The following is a 19,862-nucleotide window of genomic DNA, read 5'->3' on the forward strand; positions in this document are numbered from 1 at the left end:
ATTGGAATTATATTTAATGTATAGAGTAATCTGGGAGAAGCATTACATTTTGATTGCATAAACATATACATCTCCCTACATATTTAGCTCTTTTTAATATCTTTCAGTAAAGTTGATAATTTTCACCACAAGTCATGCACATATTTTATTAGGTTTACTTCTAAATTCTATGTATTTTAAAATTCTTTGTTGCCGGCACATAAAAATGCAATTTTTGTGTGTGTGTATTGTTCTTTTATCTTGCCGAACTCTCTGCTTAGATCCCATGTTACATATAGATTTTCTTGGGTTTTCTATGCAGACAACCATAGTATCTATACTCATACTGCTAATACTCACTTATCACGTGAGGCACTGTGATGTGGGCTTAGCCAATCTGAGAGTGGGAGAGCTTAGTTCAAGACCACAGTACTTAGAACCTGTGTTTTTTAACTGTTCAATTATGCTGCCTCTTCATCACCCATTTTTCGGTTTTTTGTTTGATTGATTTTTTTTGGCCTTTTTCAATACTTACATGTTTTTATTTTGTAGTTCTTTCTTTTTAAAATTCTTATACATTTCTTCCTTCAATAACTAAGACTTTTAGCGGTAGCTTTGACTTGCATTAAAATATTAAATAAAAGCAATACAATAGACATTTTTTATTTGTTCTGGGTTTTAAAGCAATGTTTCTATATTTCTACAATCAGGTATACTAATTATTGTAGATTAATATATATACTCTTTACTAATTTAATAAAGTCCCTTTTATGTAAAAATTGCTAAAACCTTTTATCATTAATAGAAAATAAATTTTTCTAGTGCCTTTTTTCTGCATGTACTTAGATTTTTTTTCCTCCTCCAAACTATTATGATGACTTACATTATTGGATATGGTGAATTACAGTAAAAGATTTGAGCCTCAGTTTTTCTTATTTATACACTGCAGAAAGTAATCTCTACTTAGCAGATTTTGGTGAGGGCTAAATTAGATCTATGAAGAATTGGCAGCCAGGCACAAATAAGGGCCATGCTCATCAAATCTTTTTGCTACACCAGATCCACTCTCCACTCTGCTTTGTGCCATAGGACTGCGTTAGCTTGATAGCATTCTTGCTTCTGTCTCTGGTTAAGTTCAGCCAGTAGGAGGTGTCAGCAAGCTATTGCAGAATTGAAGGAGGTAGAAGTTGGACTATTGATTTCCCCAGCCATCTCCTTGGTAGACCACCCAGGCTGTCTGCATCCCGCTACTGAAGAGCTCACTTCCTATCATGTGGCCCTTCCCAGACAGCTGTCAGATCCAGGCTCTGCAGAGATATGGACATGGATGGGTTTAAATCAAGTATTTCTGTTCCAGGGAACATGCATTTAGTGTTCTGAGTGATTTAAATGATTGGATTAATAATTATGATCTCAGATGGTATCAAACTGTTTTTTGCATTGTCATAAACTTGGACTCCTTACAGCTTTCAAGCAGAACCTAGCACAGGGTTTTGAAGTGTTATAAAGGCTGTATAACATTTATTTTGTCTAAAAGGAAAAAAGAAAGGTGGTTAGCAACGGGTTTCAGGGGTAGAAATTTGAACGATTTTAATAATTTTCAAGTTCACTGTGTTCTGCAAACCCAATATTACCTCCAATCTGTGATATTCTAATGGAAATTATAGAGCATGAGTCAGATCTAAAAACCAAAAGTGTGAGAAATTATTTCACATATCAAAAGAAGCCACATTTACTCTAATTTTCCTCTTGAATGTGCTGACAATCTTTCTCATTTTGGAATGTCTTCCATAATTTTATAAAAGGTTATAGACTGACATAATGGGTCCAGCAGAGGCAAGTATAAACTGAAAAATTGCTCAATAATCATCCCAGTGAGAAAACTGTAGCAATGCTTCATTTGAGGATATTTCTGCTTACAGTATATTTTGAATTATCCCAAGATAGAAAAGGAATTTTAGGTACTAGCAGCTATAGTTTTGCAGTTCTTTTTCAGAGGTTAAAACAAACACCTCTGGAAAAGGAAAGTTGAAAACAATAACCCACTGGTCTATCTCTTCCTCTGTGTTTAATATTCTGTATTTCATCTGTACAGGTATGATATGGAATTTTGTCTAAAGAAAAAGGTAATAGATATTACTGAATTTGGTTACTTGTAAAAATATTCTAGGTACATAATTTCATAATATACAGTTCTAAATATAGTTTCACATTATTGAATCTCTGCATAGTTCATCTTCCTCACCAGTAATGGTAAAGGACATTGACTTATGTTTAACAAAGTTTACAGAAGCTCTAAAATTATATGAAAATAAAACAAACAGAAAAAGAAGATAGAGATTCTCTGGACTGGTTCATTTAAAATCCTACCCAGCATCATTCTATTGTGCCTTCCTGTACTGAAAAACTAGCAATGGCATGTGGCATAGTACCCAGTCTCTTAAAGGTAGAGCTCCAGGTGGAGCTCAGGTTCTATCATTCAGAGAGGCTGTCACTCATAACTGAGTTACATGAAGGGAAAGACAGAATTTGGGGCACTCATTCTGCCAGTGGAGATCACAGCAGAGGCAGCATGTTTGTGTCAGCAGCTGTGACAGAGACTTCCTGATTTGACAGCTTCTGATTGTGGAAGAAGCAGCAGCTCCTGGAAGCTTAACCCATTTCTGCAGTCAACCCAACAATTTCATGAGCTGCCTCTACCCCTTGAAAAGTCTGCCTTGCATTAGTGGAATGGATTCTTTGCCTACCTAAAAACCCTACCTAAGATATTTCAATATAATAGATCATTGCATTCTTTATAGAGCTGAAATGTACAATAACAGGGAAAGAATAGACCTTTGACATACACTTTTAAATATGGTTGATTTACTTAGCTTGCACTAGACAGTGTACAGAGTGCTGGGAATACAGCTCCTAAGGAATTTTCTGTGAGTTTGTAAACACGGGTATAGGGAGCATGCTGACCAGGGAGGGGGCAAGGAGAGGTTGACAGGTAAAAGCAACCAAATATTAAACATGATTATAAGAGCAACATATAAAGCTTGCTATTCTTTAAACCCTGACACTATTTGAAATCAGAGAATTTAGGAACAGAGAAAGAAGGAGACAGGAAAAAAAAAAAAAGGAAAAAAAGGAAAGAGGAAGAACATCTGACACTTCATGTTTTTGTCCTGCATGATATACAACATTATCTTATTTAAAATGTTATTACAATATATCAGATACATTGAGAATATTGATCCCATTTTAGAGGTGAGAAAATTGAGGATCAGTGTCTGGAATTTACAGCCACTTCCATCTATCCCCAGGCCTACACTGTTTTTAACTTAGTCTGGTGTAATGGGAGTGGGGAGAGATTTACTAAAATTTCTGGTTGTCTTTGCAAAGTTATGAGTTGAAAATCCAGTCTATAGAATTGTTCCCTTGGACTTTAATTAGAGCTTTATGGCTTTTTTTCTGCTACATAAATTCAAAATTTTATACTTTGGACATTTACTGAATACATTTGAAAGGAAGACATGAATGTTTCCAGATGTTTCTTCTAACTCCTGAAAATTTTGCTGATTTGGCCTGATAGTTCCTATAAATAACTCTGTGGGATGGGGAAGTGTAAAGTCAGGAGGAACAAGCCTGCCAGAATGAACTGCACATTTGTGACAACACAGAATTCCCTTAGAGATTTAGGCCAAACAACCGTGTAAATGAATAACCTTTCTAAAGACATGCTGCCTCACCAATAGACTTTACTGAATTTATTGTGATAACTGCTTCTAATTACCTAATATAACACATTACATGAGTAATGAAAATGCTTAATAATACGAGACTTCATTGCTATTCCAGATGAAGTGAGAGGTACGTGTATGCATTTGCCAGGCATTTTTGTGTGTGTATGTGGGAGTGTGTGTGTTGTGAGGATTCATTCAAAGAAAGTTGGAATTTTAGCTGCAAAGAGAGATTAAATTACATGTGTAATGTGAAAAGATTCTTCAGTTAGTAAATATTGCCATTCTCAGCTCTGAAACAAACAATTGCTAAAATTTATTTTAGGTTAAATTACATACTAAAGTTAACTTACACGTCTGTACTTTTGTCAAAGACTTATTGTATGTTAATCTAGTGCCCCCTTGTGTAATAGTTTTTAATAACCAAGTTTGGGAGTTCGTGTTTATATACTGTACTATGTTTTGGGTTCTAATTCTAAAGGAATATAGTCAGTGGATATTGGTATTATCCTCTTTGTGAGTTTTATGGCATTTAAAAAGGCATAAATAATAAAAATTGTGAAAAAGGAAGATACAGGACATTTCTTAAGAAAATCAAATTCACTCTCAGGAGGCAAAGGAAAAATAATTTCGTAAAACAGGACACTTAGTTTTCATAGATTCTTGAAACTTTATGGCAACAAGAAGACGTGGCTATATAATGAGAGTGGAATGTGTTTGCCACTTATTTCTCCTGTGTGAATGCTGCTGTCACCACGTGGGGCTGGCACAGGCTGAAGGCATTGCTGGTACTTCATACAAAGTATCATTTTCTGACAAATTTTTGAAAATGTGATAAAAAGCACATAACATCAAATATACATTCTTAGCCATTTTTATGTGCATGCACAGTACAGCAGTGTTAACCATATGCTCATGTGTCCTGTAGATCTCTAGAACTTCCTCATCGAGCAAAACTGAAACCCTCTAGCCCCTGAACAAACTCTCCTTTTCCCCTTCCTGGTAACTTTCTTTTCTCAGGAACTCTCTTGTGAAAAGGTAGAAGCAGCACTGCTCTAATCAAAGGCAGGGGAAGTGGCGCCCTACCCACTGGGCCCTCCCCTGGGTAGACACTGAGGATTGTGTTGTCTGTGAACCCAGGGGCTTCTCAGGACCATGGTTTGACACTACAGTTACAGACTGCTCCTTCCCATTGTTTCTTTAAAAATAATTTATTTATTTGTTTGTTTGTTTTATTTCTAGAGAGAAGGGAAAGGAGAAAGAAAGGGAGAGAAACATCACTGTGTGGTTGCCTCTCACTCACACCCCCAACTGGGGACCTGAGGTGCAACCTAATCATGTGCCCTGGCTGGGAATCGAACCAGCAACACTTGGCTCGCAGGCCCATGCTCAATCCACTGAGCCACAGCAGCCAGGGCTCCTTACTGCTATTAAGAGTTGAACTGTGTTCTCTCTCCCAACCCCCAAATACATATGTTGCAGTCCCATCTCCCAGTACCTCAAAATGTGACCTTATTTGTAGGTATGATCTTTACAGAGATAATCAGGTTAAAATGAGGTCATTAGGGTAGGCTTTCATTCAACATGACTGGCTTCCTTATAAACAGAGGAAATTTGTGCAGACAAAGGCAGAGATCGGAGTGATACTTCCATAGGCTGAGGGACACCAAAGATTGCTGGTAAACCACCAGAAGGAAGGGGAGAGGCCACAGTCCTCAGAAGGAACCAACCCTGATGATTCATCTTGAATTTCTAGCCTCCAGAAGTGTGAAAGAATAAAATTCTCTTGTTGAAGCCCCCTAGCCAACTAATGTAACAGAGCACGGGCCCTCCCCAAAGTTCCCACAGCTCATGGTTTTGGGGATCCCGCAAGGCGATAACACAGCTTTTAAGGTACTTGGCATATCTATGGCAAGCTGGCAACTAGATAATAGCTGTGCTGCCCCCAGGTAAAAGGGCGGATGATAGGCTTACGGCACTTTTTATAACAATGACATATGGTGCTCTGGCTCAGCATTTAAAATAAGAGCAGGCAACCATGAAAAAGAGAAGCCGCATCTGAAAGGGGTGTAGATGGGAGCTCTGGGGTGTAAGGGGGAAGCCACATAGTTTGGAGAGAGTCCGCCACGTGGTCTGGAGTAAGAAAGAGGAGGCCCACTGGGAAACCTGACTGGAGAACATGGTGGCACGGCTGATGAAGCAGTTATTGCTGGGGCCTGCCTCACCAAGCATGGATTGATGGGAGATGCCTGAAATGCTGAACTGTGACCAGGAATATAGAGCTGTGGACTTCTTTTTTTCTGAAAGACGACACCTCTGACTGGCGTATTTTGAAACTGGCCTGGTTTGGCAGAGGGAGGCAGTACTAAGTGTTCTGGAGTGTTTTCAAGGGAGTGGGACATAATGGTAGAAACTGCTGCTATTCTGAACCTGTAAAACTTTAAAATAAACCCCTTTTCTTTTTTACCAAACTTTTGTATTCGGAGTCACGCTTCTTGGTGGCGGGCGATCAGACCCCACAGCTGTTCCAGAATAGCATAGGCTGGGGTTCTGTAACACTAATACCCCCACATTTGCCATCAGTGGCACTGTGGGTTGTTACTGCTGTCTGAAGTAGCACAGCCAACATAGGCTTAAGGGTTAGGCTGAGCGATTAAAAACCTAGAGATATGACAATTTTGTATTATAATGCAATTATATATTCTATTATAGGAAATAATTAGCTCAGTGAAAACGTGTTTTCTAATTTTCCATGAAGGGTTCAGAATATGCTACTGCAAAATATGCCTCTTTGATGTAAGGATTATCTTGAACTGGTTATTTTTAAGAAACAGCAGACTCAGGAGAAGCTATGAAAACCAAGTAGAAGTTGCCCTTTTGTAAGGGACACTTACAGTGCCCCAGTGGATGCCTAACATCACAGATAACAGTGAATACATATACATATATATTACATTTTTTCTATATACACACCTATGATAAAGTTTAATTTGTAAGTTAGGCACTATAAGAGATTAATAACTATAATAAACTAGAGTAGTTATAACAGTACACTTTAATAAAAGTTTTGTGAATGACTTTGGGACTATTATGAAGTAAGATAGGGGTTACATGAACACAATACTGCAATACTGCAACAGTTGATCTGATAACAGACGGCTAAGTGACTAATGGCGTGGAGAAGCTGAACAAAGGGATGATTCATGTCCTAGGCAGGAGGGCATGAAAGGCATGAGATTTCATTACCCTACTCAGAACATCATAAAATTTAAAACTTATACATTATTTACAGAATTTTTATTTAATATTTTTGAAACATGGTTGACCACTGATAACTAAAACCATGAAAAGTGAAACTGTGAATGAGGAGGAACCGCTGTATAAGGAAAATGTTCACTTTTTTCATTTTTTAAAATGTTATTTTTCAATTACAATTGACACTCGACATTATTTTAAATTCATTTCAAGCACATAGCATAATGGTTAGAAAATAACATAATTTATGATGTGGTCCTCTGATAATTATTATACCCACCTGGCACCATACATAGTCATTGCAGTGTCATCGACTATATTCTCTGTGCTGTACTTGACACCTATGTGATTATTTTGTAACTACCAATTTGTAATTCTTAATTCCTCACCTTTTTCATCCAGCCCCTCAACCTCCCTCACATCTGGCAACCCTCACTTTGTTCTCCGTATCTATCAGTCTGTTTCAATTTTGTTTACTTGTTTATTTTGTTCTTTACATTCCACATATAAGTGAAATCATATGGTGTTTGTCTTTCTCTAACTTATTTCACTTTGCATAGTTTTTTGGTTATTTCATTTATTATATTGTTACAGTAGTTTCAATATTTTCCCCCTTTGCTCCCCTCTGCCCAGTATCCACCTTCCCTCCAGCAATCCCACCCCCCTTCGTTCATGTCCATGGGTCGTGAATATAAGTTCTTTGGCTTCACCCCTTCCCATATTATTCTTAACTTACCCCTGTCTATTTGTACCAACCAATTATGCTTCCTAATCCCTGCACCATTTCCCCATTTCTCCCCCTTCCCCTTCCCAGCTGATAACCCTCCAAATGATCCCCATACCTATCATTCTGTTCCTATTCTGTTTTGCTTAGTTAAATTTTGTTTTTATTTTTTAGATTCAGTTGTTAGTTGTGAGTTTGTTGTCATTTTAGTGTTTATAGTTTTGATCTTCTTTTTCTTAAATAAGTCCCTTTAACATTTCATATAATAATGGTTTAGTGATAATGAACTCTTTTAGCTTTACCTTGTCTGGAAAGCACTTCATCTGCCCTTCCATTCTAAATGATAGCTTTGCCGGATAGAGTAATCTCAGTTGTAGATCCTTGCTTTTCATCGCGTTGAATACTTCTTGCCAGTCCCTTCTTGCCTACAAAGTTTCTTTTGAGAAATCAGTTGATAGTCTTATTGGCACTCTTTTGTAGGCAACTCTTCTTTTCTCTTGCTGCTTTTAAGATTCTTTATCTTGAACCTTTGACATTTTAATGATGATGTGTCTTGGTGTGGTCCTCTTTGGGTCTAGCTTATTTGGGACTCTCTGTGTTTCTTGGACTTGTATGTCTATTTCCTTTGCCAGATTTGGGAAGTTTTCCTTCATTATTTTTTCACATAAGCTTTCAATTTCTTGCTCTTCCTCTTCTCCTTCTGATACCCCTATGATTTGGAAGTTGGCATGTTTAAAGTTGTCCCAGGTGTTCCTAAGCCTCTCCTCATTTATTTTCAATTCTTGTTTCCTCATTCTGTACTGGTTGACTGTTTTTTTCTTCTTTGTATTCCAAATCATTGATTTGAACCCCGGTTTCCTTCCCTTCGATATTGGTTTTGTGTGGATTTTTCTTTGTTTTACTTAGCATAGCCTTCATTTTTTCCCTTATGCATCTGCCATACTCAAGCATATTTGTCAAGCCTGTGAACATCTTTACTACCAGTGTTTTGAATTCTGTGTCTGTTAGGTTGGTTATCTCCTCGTCACTTAGTTCTCCCACTGGAACCTTGATCCGTTCCCTCTTTTGGGCCATACTTCTCTGTCTCCTCATCTTGACAGGCTCCTGTGTTTGTTTCTCTCTGTGTCTTAGGTAGAGCTGTTGCTCCTGTTACATTGTAAGGGGTGGGGCCTTAGGTATTCATCAGTACAGGGCGACCTGTTTCACCATGTTGTGGTGCTGTATGTGGGGGAGGGGTCTGAGAGGGAACAATACTGCTTTCCCAGCACTCGCCCCTTTTCCAGGGATTTCTCCCACTTTGTATGGAACTGGCGCCTCTCTAGCTGCTGCCCTGGCCATTGTTCCCAGAGTGGATGCGTCTGCAGATGTTCTAGGACCATGGGGGCCCTGTAAAAAAACAGACTCCACTGAAAGACTGGCAGTTTCTTCCTCCACCCCAGCCACCACTGGTCTGCACAGTCAGAAGCAATGAGGCTTGACTTTCCCTGGCACTGGGACTGTGAGCTTCGGGGTCTGGTCAGGAGCTGGGAACACTCCCCAGGTGTCCCTCCTCACTTTTTAAAACATGTGACTGTGCTTTCCACTGGCCTGCCACTGCCCCTGCTGCTTCTGCTACCACACTGTGTCCTCTCCACCTGGGCTCTGCCCCTCCTACCTGTCTGGATGAGTATTTCTTCTTTATATTTTTGCAGCTTGATTTTCTGGTACTTCTGGTTGTCTCTAGCTTTGAGGTAGTTGTATTTCTTCTTAGTTGTGGAGGGAGACCCAGTGTGTCTGTCTAGACCTCCATCTTGGCCGGAAGTCCTCTACCATAATACCCTTGAGGTCCATCCATACTGTCACAAATGATAAGATTTTATTCTTTATTACAGCTGACTAATAATCTAATGTATAGATGTACCACTTCTTCTTTATCCATGTGTCTATTTATGGGCACTTAGGTTGCTACTACATTTTTGTTATTGTAAATAACACTAAAATTAACATAAAGGTGCATATCTTTTCTAATTAGTGTTTTGAATGTATTTGGATATATGAAAGTAAACAAAAGTAGGTTTACAGTTATAGTATAAATAAGTGATACAATAAGTAATAAAATAATACGAGAATAAACTATTTCACATTCTCACAACTGTAGAACTACTTTTGCCAACTCTGCATATCCAGAAGTGAAATTGCTGGGTCAAAAGGTAGTTATATTTTTAATCTACTGAGGAATGTTCATACTGTTTTCCAAAGCAGCTGCATAAATTTGCAATCCCACCTACAGTGTACTAGGATTCCCTTTTCTCCACATGCTTGCCAACACTTGTTTGTTGATTTATTGATGATAGCCATTCTGACAGGTGTGAGATGATATCTCACTATGGTTTAAATTGCATTTCTCTGATGACCAGTTACCTTGAGCATCTTTTCATATTCATATGATCTCTATGGAGAAGTGTCTATTCAGGTTCTCTGCGCAGTTTTAAATCGGATTGTTCATGTTTTTTGGTGTTGAGATGTCTGACTTTTAAAAAAGATTTTATTTATTTTATTTATTTATTTACTTTTAGAGAGGAGAAGGAAGAGAGAAAGAGAGGAAGAAAACTGCAATTGGTTGCCTGTCCCACACACTCCAATTGGGCACCTGGCCTGCAATGCAGGCCTGTGTCCTGAGTAGAAATGGAACCGGTGATCTTTCAGTTTGTGGAATGATGCTCAACCAACTGAGCCACAGTGGTCAGGGCTGTTTGACTTTTTTATAATTTTGGATATTAACCTGTCATTGGACGTTTCATTGGTGAATATATTCTCCCATTCAGTAGGTTGTCTTTTTGTTTTATTAATGGTTTCCTTTTCTGTGCAAAACCTTTTTTGTTTGTTGTAATCCCAGTTATTTATTTTTTCTTTTGTTTCCCTTACTTAAGAAGATAGATTTTTAAAAATTACTAAGAGAAAAGTCAAGGAGTTTACTGCTTAAGTTTTCTTCTAGGAGTTTTATGGTTTCAAGTCTTACATTTAAGTTTTTAATTAATTTTGAATTTATTCTTGTAAAAGGAGAATAAGGTTGTCTAGTTTCATTTTGTTTTGCATGTTTCTGACCAATTCTTCCAGCACCATTTATTGAATAGACCATCTTTACCTCATTGTATGTTATTGTTTACTTTGTCATATATTAATTGACCATATAGGCATTTTTTTTTCTGGGCATTCTATTATGTTCCATTGACTTATATGTCTGTTTTTATGTCAGTACCATGCTGTTTTGATTACTATAGCCTTTTAGTATAGTTTGATATCAGGTAATGTGATATCTCCAGTTTTGGTCTTTGTCAAGATTGCTGAAGCTACTCAGGGTTTTGTGTTCCATATAAATGTTTCAATTATTTGTGCTAGTTCTATGAAATACACATTGATATTTTGATTGTGATGAATCTATAGGTTGCTTTGGATAGTATGGACATTTTAATGATGCTAATCATTTATGAGCATGATTTATGTTTCCATTTATTTGTATCTTCTTCCATTTTTTTTTCAATATCTTATATATTTTTTGAGTACAGGTCTTTTACCTCTTTGGTTAACTTTATTCCTAGGTATTCTACCTTTGTGATGCGATTGTAAATGGGATTGTTTTCTTAATTTCTCTTTCTGATAGTTTATTATTGCTGTATAAAAATGCAACTGATTTCTGAATATTTATTTTGTATTCTGCTACTTTACTGGATTCATGAATCAGATCTAGTAGTATTTTGGTGTAACCTTTAGAGGTCTTTCTATATAGTAACATATCATCTATAAATAATGATAATTTTACTTCTTTCTTTCCAGTTTGGATACTTTTCATTTCTTTTTCATGTTCAATTGCTATGGCCAGGACTTCCAATACTATGTTGAATAAACGCAATGAAAATGGCAACCCTGTCTGGTTCTGGATCTTAAGAAAAATGGTTTTAGATTTTCCCCATTGAGTATGATGTTATTGGGGGGGTTGTCATATATGGCCTTTATTATGTTGAGGTATATTCCCTCTGTTCCAAATATTTATTATAAATGTTTGCTGAATTTTTTCAAATGCTTTTTCTACATTTGTTGTTATGACCATATATTTTTATCTTTCATTTTATTTATGTGGTGTATCACATTAACTGATTTTTGGCTATTGAACCATCCTGGCATCCCAGGAATAATTCCCACTTGATCATGCTATGTGATCTTTTTAAAGAATTGCTGAATTCAGTTTGCTAATATTTTGTTGAGGTTTTTCACATCTATGTTCATCAGAAATATTAACCTGTAATCTTCTCTTTTGTAATTTATTTTTATGGTTTTAGAATCAGAATAATGCTGGTCTGATAAAATGGGATGGGGAGCCTTCCCTCTCTACAATATTTTGGAGTAGTTTGGAAGATTTAATTCTTTTTCGAATGTTTGGTAAAAATCACCTGTAAATCCACCCAGTCCAGGATTTTTGTTTGTTGGGAGTTTTTTCGATTACTTCTTTTATTTAGTTGGTAGTAATCTGTCTGTTCAGATTTTTCTGTTTCTCCTTGATTCAGCCTTGGAAATTGTATGCTTCAAGGAATTTATCTATTTATTTCAGATGGTCCAATTTGTTGGCATATAATTGTTAATAGTATTTTCTATACTCCTTGTATTTCTGTGGTGTCAGTTGTCAACTCTGCTCTTTCGTTTCTGATTTTATTTGGATTCTCTCTCTTTTCTTCTTGAGTCTGTTTAAAAGTTTACCAGTCTTTATCTTTTTAAGGAACCAGCTTGTGCTTTCATTGATTTTTGCACTGATTTTTTAGACTTTATTTTATTTATTTCTACTCTGATTTTTATTATTTCCTTTCTTTTACTAACTTTAGGCTTATTTGTTATTTACTTTCTAGTTCCTTCAGGCATAAGATTAGTTGGTTTTTTTTTTGAGATTTTTCTTGTTTTCTTTTTTTGAGTATGCCTGTGTTGCTATGAATTTTTCTTTTGGACTGTTTTGGCTGTCTAATAGACTTTGGATCATTGTATTTTCCTTTTTTTGTGTGCGTCAAGGTATATTTTTATTTTGTCCTTGATCTTGTAGATCCATTTATTGTTTATTAACATGTTCCTTAGCCTCCATGTGTTCTGTATTTTTCTGTTTTTTCTTGTAAAGAACATACTTGATATAATTTCAGTCTTTTAAAATTTATTGAGACTTGTTTCGTGTCCCAATAAGTAGTCTATCTTAGAAAATATTCCCTGTGCATCTGAAAAAAAAAAAAAAACCCTTCAGATTTGGTGTGAAATGCTCTGAAAATATTAGTTAAATCTATCTGTTCTAATGTGTTATTTAAGGCTTCTGTTTCTTTGTTGATTTTGCCTGGGATATCTAGCCACTGATGTCTATAGGGAGTTAAAATCTCCTAGTATGACTGTATTACAGTCTCTTACTCTACATCCTTCAATATTTTCTTTATATATTTAGATTGTCCTATGCTGGATGCATAAATTCTTACAAGGGTTATACTCTTTTGTTAGGTTGATCCTTCCATTGTTATGTAATGTTCTTCTTTGTCTCTTATTATAGCATTGTTTTAAAGTCTATTTTGTCTAATATAAGTATTGCTACCCCAGTTTTTTATTAGTTTGTTTACATTTGAATGAAATATCTTTTTATCCCTTTACTTTCAGTCTGTGTATCTTTCAGTCTGAAGTAGGTCTACTGTAGACAGCCTATATATGGGTCTTGTTTTCTTATTCACTCAGTTACCCTATGTCTTTTGATTGGAGCATTTAACCATTTACATTTAAAGTGATTACTAATAGGTATATAGTTTGCAATTTTATTATTCATATTTATGTTTCTTTTGCCCCTCCTACTTCTTAAAGAAGTTTCTTTAAAATTTCTTGTAATACTGTCCTAGCTTGTGTGACTCAGTTGGTTGAGAATCATCCTGCAAACCAAAAGATTACAGGTTCAATTCCCGGTCAAGATAACATGTCTGGGTTGTGGGTTCATTCCCCATTGGGTGAGTGCAAGAGTCAACTGTTCGATGTTTTTCTCTCACATTGATGCTTCTCATCCTCTCTTTCTTCCTCCCTTCCCCTCTCTCTAGAATTAATAAGAGAAAAACAAATCATTAAAAAAATTTCTTTTAATACTGGTGTGCTGGTAATAAACTCCTCTATTCTTTTCCTGTCTGTGGAACTCTTTATTTCTACTTTATTTGAAATGATATACTTGCTGGGTAGGTCCTACTTTTCATCATTTTGAATATTTTTTGCCAGTCCTTTCTGGCCTGAAATTTTTCTGTTGAGAAATCAACAGATAGTCTTATGGGAGCTCCCTTGCAGTTAACTAAACTCTTTCTCTTGCTTCTTTGAAATTTTTCTCTTGGTCTTTAACCTCTGCCGTTATAATTATTATGTGTCTTATTGTTGGTCTTTTTGAGTTTTCTTGTTTGAAACTCTCCTGGACTTGTGTGTCTTTTTCCTTCACCAGGTTTGGGAAGTTTACTGTCATTATTTTTCCAAATATGTCTCAATTTACTGCTTTCTCTCTTCTGATTCTGGTATATCTATGATGCAAATGTTGTTATACTTGATGTTGTCCCAAGAGTCCCTTAAACTATCTTCATTTAATTTTTTTTTCTTTTTGCTCTCTGATTGGGTGTCTTCTGCTCCCTTGCTGATTCAGTCCTCTGCTTCATCTAATCTGCTGTTGAATTCTTCTAGTGTATTCTTCACTTCAATTATTGTGTTCTTCATTTATGACTTGCTCCTTTTTATGGTTTTTATCATATTTTTTATGCTTACTATCTCTCTGTTAAAGTTGTCACTGAGTTCATCCATTCTTCCCCTAAGTTCCTTTAACATCTTTATAACCAGTGTTTTGACCCCTGTACCTGGTAAGTTGCTTGCCTTTATTTCATTTGGAGATTTCTCCAATTCTTTCATTTGTCACTTCTTTTTGGTCTCCTCATTTTGGCTGCCTCTCTGTGTTTGTTTCTACATATTAGACAGATCTGTTACTTTTCCAAGTCTTGGCTTGGTGGCCTTATATAGTAGGTGTCCTATGGGACCCAGTGGCACAGTCTCCCTGATCCCTGAGCTGGCTATTACAGGAGTGTCCTTTGTGTGGACTGTGTGCCTTCCTGTTGTAGGGTGGAATTGACCTTGAGGCTTACTTGATGTGAGGATTGGCTATGACCACAATGTATGAGCTGCTGTGCAAGGACTGACCCCACATAGCAAGATTTGCATCACAGGGTCTGCTGCTTATAGAGACCTCCCTTTGGGTCTGCCATTTGTGGAGCTAATCATGTAGTGCTCTGTTGTGATCTAAGGCCAGCCACCAGATATGTTAGTACTGGGGCCCCTTGGGAGGGACTCCAGTGCAGATCAATGTCAGATGCTGCCTATGTCCCAGCCTGGAGTTTTCTCCTAGGAGCTACAAAGTGATCTATGGTTGGTAGCTGCCTTTGCTAGGTCTAGATGTGTGTGGGATTGGCCATGCTCTGAACCAAGGCCTAGTGCCACTGGGCCTGGTGCAGGTCAGCAAAAGACCCAAGGCACCCCAAGACCAGCTGCTGTCTACTGACTGTTCATAAGGCTCAGCCATTGAAAGAGCCTCAAGCAGTATGTGAGCTGGGTGAGGTAGCATCTCAAGGCATCACCAGGGTGGGCAAGTGGTGTTCCCCAGGCTATACAGGCTTGTATTTGGTACCAGTGCTGGGCCTGAGGCCACTCAACAAAAATCTCAGGGTACAATGAGACCAGCCACCACTGGCCCGGGGCCTGCAGAACTCTGTGGTGGGGTGAGGATTCAGGGACTCACCCGGGTGGAGCTAGTGGAGTTCTCCAGGCTAATGCAGATTCAGATTTTCTGTTGGTGGGGGGAGGGATCAACACAGGTACAGTGGCAGCCATCCCTCTAACTCTCACCCTGAAGCCATACAACTCAGTTTCTCACTATATGATTCTGGTGCCTGCACACCCCTCCCCTGACTTGACTAGAATTCCTTGAAAGTTTTTAAAGAAAGACTAGTATGTGAGTGTGGGCAGGGTAGGATTGAGAGAGCCTCCAGCCAAGCAGACGTTGGGGAGGGTGAGATGTCAGAGAGTCATTAAGGTAGAGGTCACCAGGCCAATACAGATTCAGATTTGACAGTATTGGGGGAGGGCTCAACTCAGGGACCATAAAGACTGTACCTCCAGCCATTGCCTCAAAGCAACACAACTCACTTTCTCCCTGTACATCTCTGGGGCTTCTGTGCAAGCCACTTTCTGTCCACTGGAGCCCAAGGTGAGTACCTGAATACCTGCGAGTGAAAGTTTGTACACTGGCACTTTAAGAGAATGCCTTTTGTCTCACCCTAACAGATGGAATTCCTGCTGATTTTCACAGCCAGAGGTAATGTGGGCTCCTCTCCCCAGCACTGGAATTCTGGACTGGGGAATTTAGCCTGGGGCTGAGTCCTCAGGGAGGACCTCAGCAGCTGAGATGCCCCTCCAGATTTTCAGCCACCATACGTGGATGTGGGGCCAGTCCATTTTGCATCTCTGCCCCTCCTACCAATCTCAGCATAGCTTCTTCTTTACATCCTTAGTTATAGGACTTCTGCTCAGCTAGTCTTTAGACGATTTTCCACTCAGATGGTTGATTGTTCTATAATTTAGTTATAATTTTGATGTGGTCATGGGAGGAGAAGAGTGCAGTGTGTGCCTCCTCTGCCATTTTGATCAGATCCCTGTCTTACTTGTTTCTCTTCTCTCAGGGATCACAGCTCTGTATTTACCTGTTGTCCAATAGTTGAAAACAGTCATTTCTAGTAGGAGAGCAATCTTAAATCGTTTGCAAATTTATGCTGCCTCACCCTTTTATGAGAAATCTCCATTCGTAAAGTTGCCTTCCTCCCTGTACTAGAAAGAGAAGGGTGACCAAATTGCTAGGAACTCTATCAGCGCAGAAGGCAAATACTTAAATCTCCATAGCAACTTTAACTTTATTTATTGTGCTTTGCCTGGTAACCTCTCAAAACTGGAAATTTATTTTTCTCCCCCCTATATTCAGAAGCATTCTGAATACTTATTTTTGCCAAGAATTGTTTTAAAGTAACTTCCTGAACATCAAGACAGTCTACCGTACATATATCAAATGAATCTTTAAAAAAAAAGCATTTCCCTATATAACTAAAATAACATTTTCTCAATTAAAAATACTGTTTTAAAGCTTTTGTATTACCAAGTAACCAGTCCACATTTAAATTTCCCTAGGTGTCCCCCAAATCATATATAATTACAAAACAGTATCCAATTTGAGATCACGCATTGCACTGATTGCTAGTTCTTTAAGTCCCTTTTAGCCTGACCAGTCACATTTTAATGGCACTGTCTTACTGAAGAGACTGGCTCACAATGGTTTATCTGATTGTTGCCTATGGTATCATTTACCTTTTCCTATAAGTTGGAAATTAGATATAATGACTTGATTAGATTTGAATCTTTTTGGCTATAATACAGCCTAGATGATGTGCTTTACTTCATATTGCATCTCGTTAGAGGACTCATAATATCTGGCTGTCCACCAGTGGGATGCTGAGGGAGACCACTAGGGGGTGGGGATAACACCTTCGTCCTTCCATTAGTATTAGGGCCATTGTAGCCCCTACAAGTGTCCAGTTCCCCATCAATCATTCTTCTAAGGGGGCCAACACCAGTTCCTTTCCTGAATCAATGATTGGATTATTTCAGAATTATTGTTTTATTATTTTTAAATTTTATCATTACTATATGTTGATTGGGACATTTCTTATTAGCTAGGGCTACCTGGTTACCATTGTAGGGGAGAAAATAATCATTTTTCCTCTACCCATTTAGATTCTTGGCTGAGATCTCTCTGCAATAAAAAGACAGATTAACAGGAGAAAAACCAATGGAAGTTTAATAACATGCATACTTCTTTGTATACATGTTAGACATTCAGAAAAACTGAGTAATGCTTTGAAATGGCCCCAGCCACCACCTTAAAAGCCATCTGTAGCTAAGGTAAAGAAGATGTGGAGGGATAGGAGGAGCCAGTTAGGGAGGGTTATCAGGCAAAACACAGTAAACAGGGTGGGGTTTAAACAGCTGCCTTCTCCACGGGTAAGAGTTAGTCATCCTCCTCTTCCTGGTGCAGGAATTGATATCATAACTATACTCCCTTGCTTTGTATCTTGGCAATCTCTCCACAACAGTGTTTCTTTATCTTTTTCTTTCTTTCATTTTTAAATCTCACCTGAGGATATGTTCATTAATTTTAGAATGAGAGGAAGGGAGGGAGGAAAGGGGGTAGAAGAGAGAGAGAGAGAGAGAGAGAGAGAGAGAGAGAGAGAGAGAGAGAGACAGATGTGAAAGTGAAACATAAGTCGGTTGCCTCCCATACACACCCTGACTGAGGATCAACCCCGCAACCTAGGCATGTGCCCTGACCAGGGATCAGACCTGCAACCTTTCAGTGCATGGGATGGCACTCCAACCAACTGAGCCACTGAGCCATGGTTTTACCGTTTCTAACTTCATATATTGAGTTCCCTAATCCAGCATCTTTTGAATAGTCTCACTCTGTTTAGGGACTGTGTGGCTTCACAGGGATATATAAAGCAAGAGAAATGTCTTCTCATGCCCCGCCCAACCCTCTCCCCACAAAATGGTAGCAGCAGGGTGAACAGCAGCATCTGGTCCTCTGTGGGCAGCCATCATGGCGGCTCCTTGTCAGGCTCCGTCCACAGCGATGTTTGGCACCTTGTTCCCAGAAAGCCTTGAGTCTGGTTTTTCAGCCCATCCAGCATTTCTCTGGGTGCCTGGGGTCCTTTAATAAATGCCTTTATCTGCTTAATTTGGCCAGAGTTTGCCTTTCTTGCTTGCAACTAGAAGCTCTGACCTAAATATTCTTTATGGAAAAATGATTAAACGATACTAAATATAAAGAGTGAGAAAAAGGAGTGTACCATCTGTCTTTGTTTTATCTTTAATAAATTATCTTTGACCCACTCTCTCTTAGCTCGTCTTCGACATATCTTTTTTATCTTTCTTTTTTTTTTTGCTTAAAAAGCTAAAAAAAAAAGAAAAAAGCAACCACATTTTGAATTATTTGTTTTTCTTTTTCCTTATGCACGAGGATTGTAATTGAAGATATTAAACTGAAGTTTAGCCCTTTGCCCTACACCAGCGTTTCCCAGTATCCATTACTGTTCTCCCCCTATTCTGTGTGTGACTGTGCTCAAGATGGGCATGGTACAGAGAGGAGAGTTAAATTGTTGACTTTGGGGATCCTACAGAGGTTCTTGTAAATTTCCCTCAGCTGTGGAGACATTAACCTTCAAATCCTGATTTTCAATTTCAAAAGCCAGCTATCTGAGGCTAATAAGAAATTTGGTTAGTTGGCTTTTAGAAGTCCAAACATGTTATCTTTGAATATGTAGGGGTGGAAAATTTTGCCCTTCTTCCCTTCTAGGTTCTTTTCAAATTGACATAGGGTGTATTAACAGGAGAAAAACACATTGAATTACAAACATACAGGAGCCCACAATGACATGGGACTCAAAGGCAGTCAGGCTACTGAGGCTCCTGTATTGCCTTGAGCTAAAGAGAAGGGGGTCAGGTCTGGGGTTTCAAGAGGGAGGAAGACAACGCCCAGGAAGGTGAGAAGAGCTAATGTTTGTTAAACACTTATTTGCTCTGCCATGCAGATAAGTCTTTCTGATTTAAAAAGTTATTTCTGGTATAGCTCTTTTGCTGGTACACGCTCCCAATTTAAATTTGTTTAGGCAGTTAAGGGGGAAGTAAAAACCTCTTTCTGTCTGCTAGGTCATAATTGACTTCCGCTCCCAATAATCAATATGCCAAAGTGGCACATTTTGGGGTAGGGTATTCTATTCCCCCTGAAATATCAAGAACAAAACCAGGAGAACTTACATCCTAAGGTTTATTCCAAAACACAGAGCTGAGCAGAGTGAAGGATGTCCTAAGGAGAGGTTTGGGTTTGTCTCCCACCCCTAAAGGAGCTGTGGCTGGGTGGGTAAGTGCACCAGGAGAGGCCCTGGGGTGATGTAGGAGGACAGGAGAGAGCTTTGCGGATCTGGCTGCCTGAGGGCAGAGGGGTACAGCAGAAGCAGTTAAAAGGGACAGGAACAATGAACATCAGAAGCAAGTGTCCACAGAGAAGTGATCAC

This window comes from Furipterus horrens, unplaced genomic scaffold, assembly GCF_987537825.1.
Source record: "Furipterus horrens unplaced genomic scaffold, mFurHor1.1.pri manual_scaffold_6, whole genome shotgun sequence".
Lineage (NCBI taxonomy): Eukaryota > Metazoa > Chordata > Mammalia > Chiroptera > Furipteridae > Furipterus > Furipterus horrens.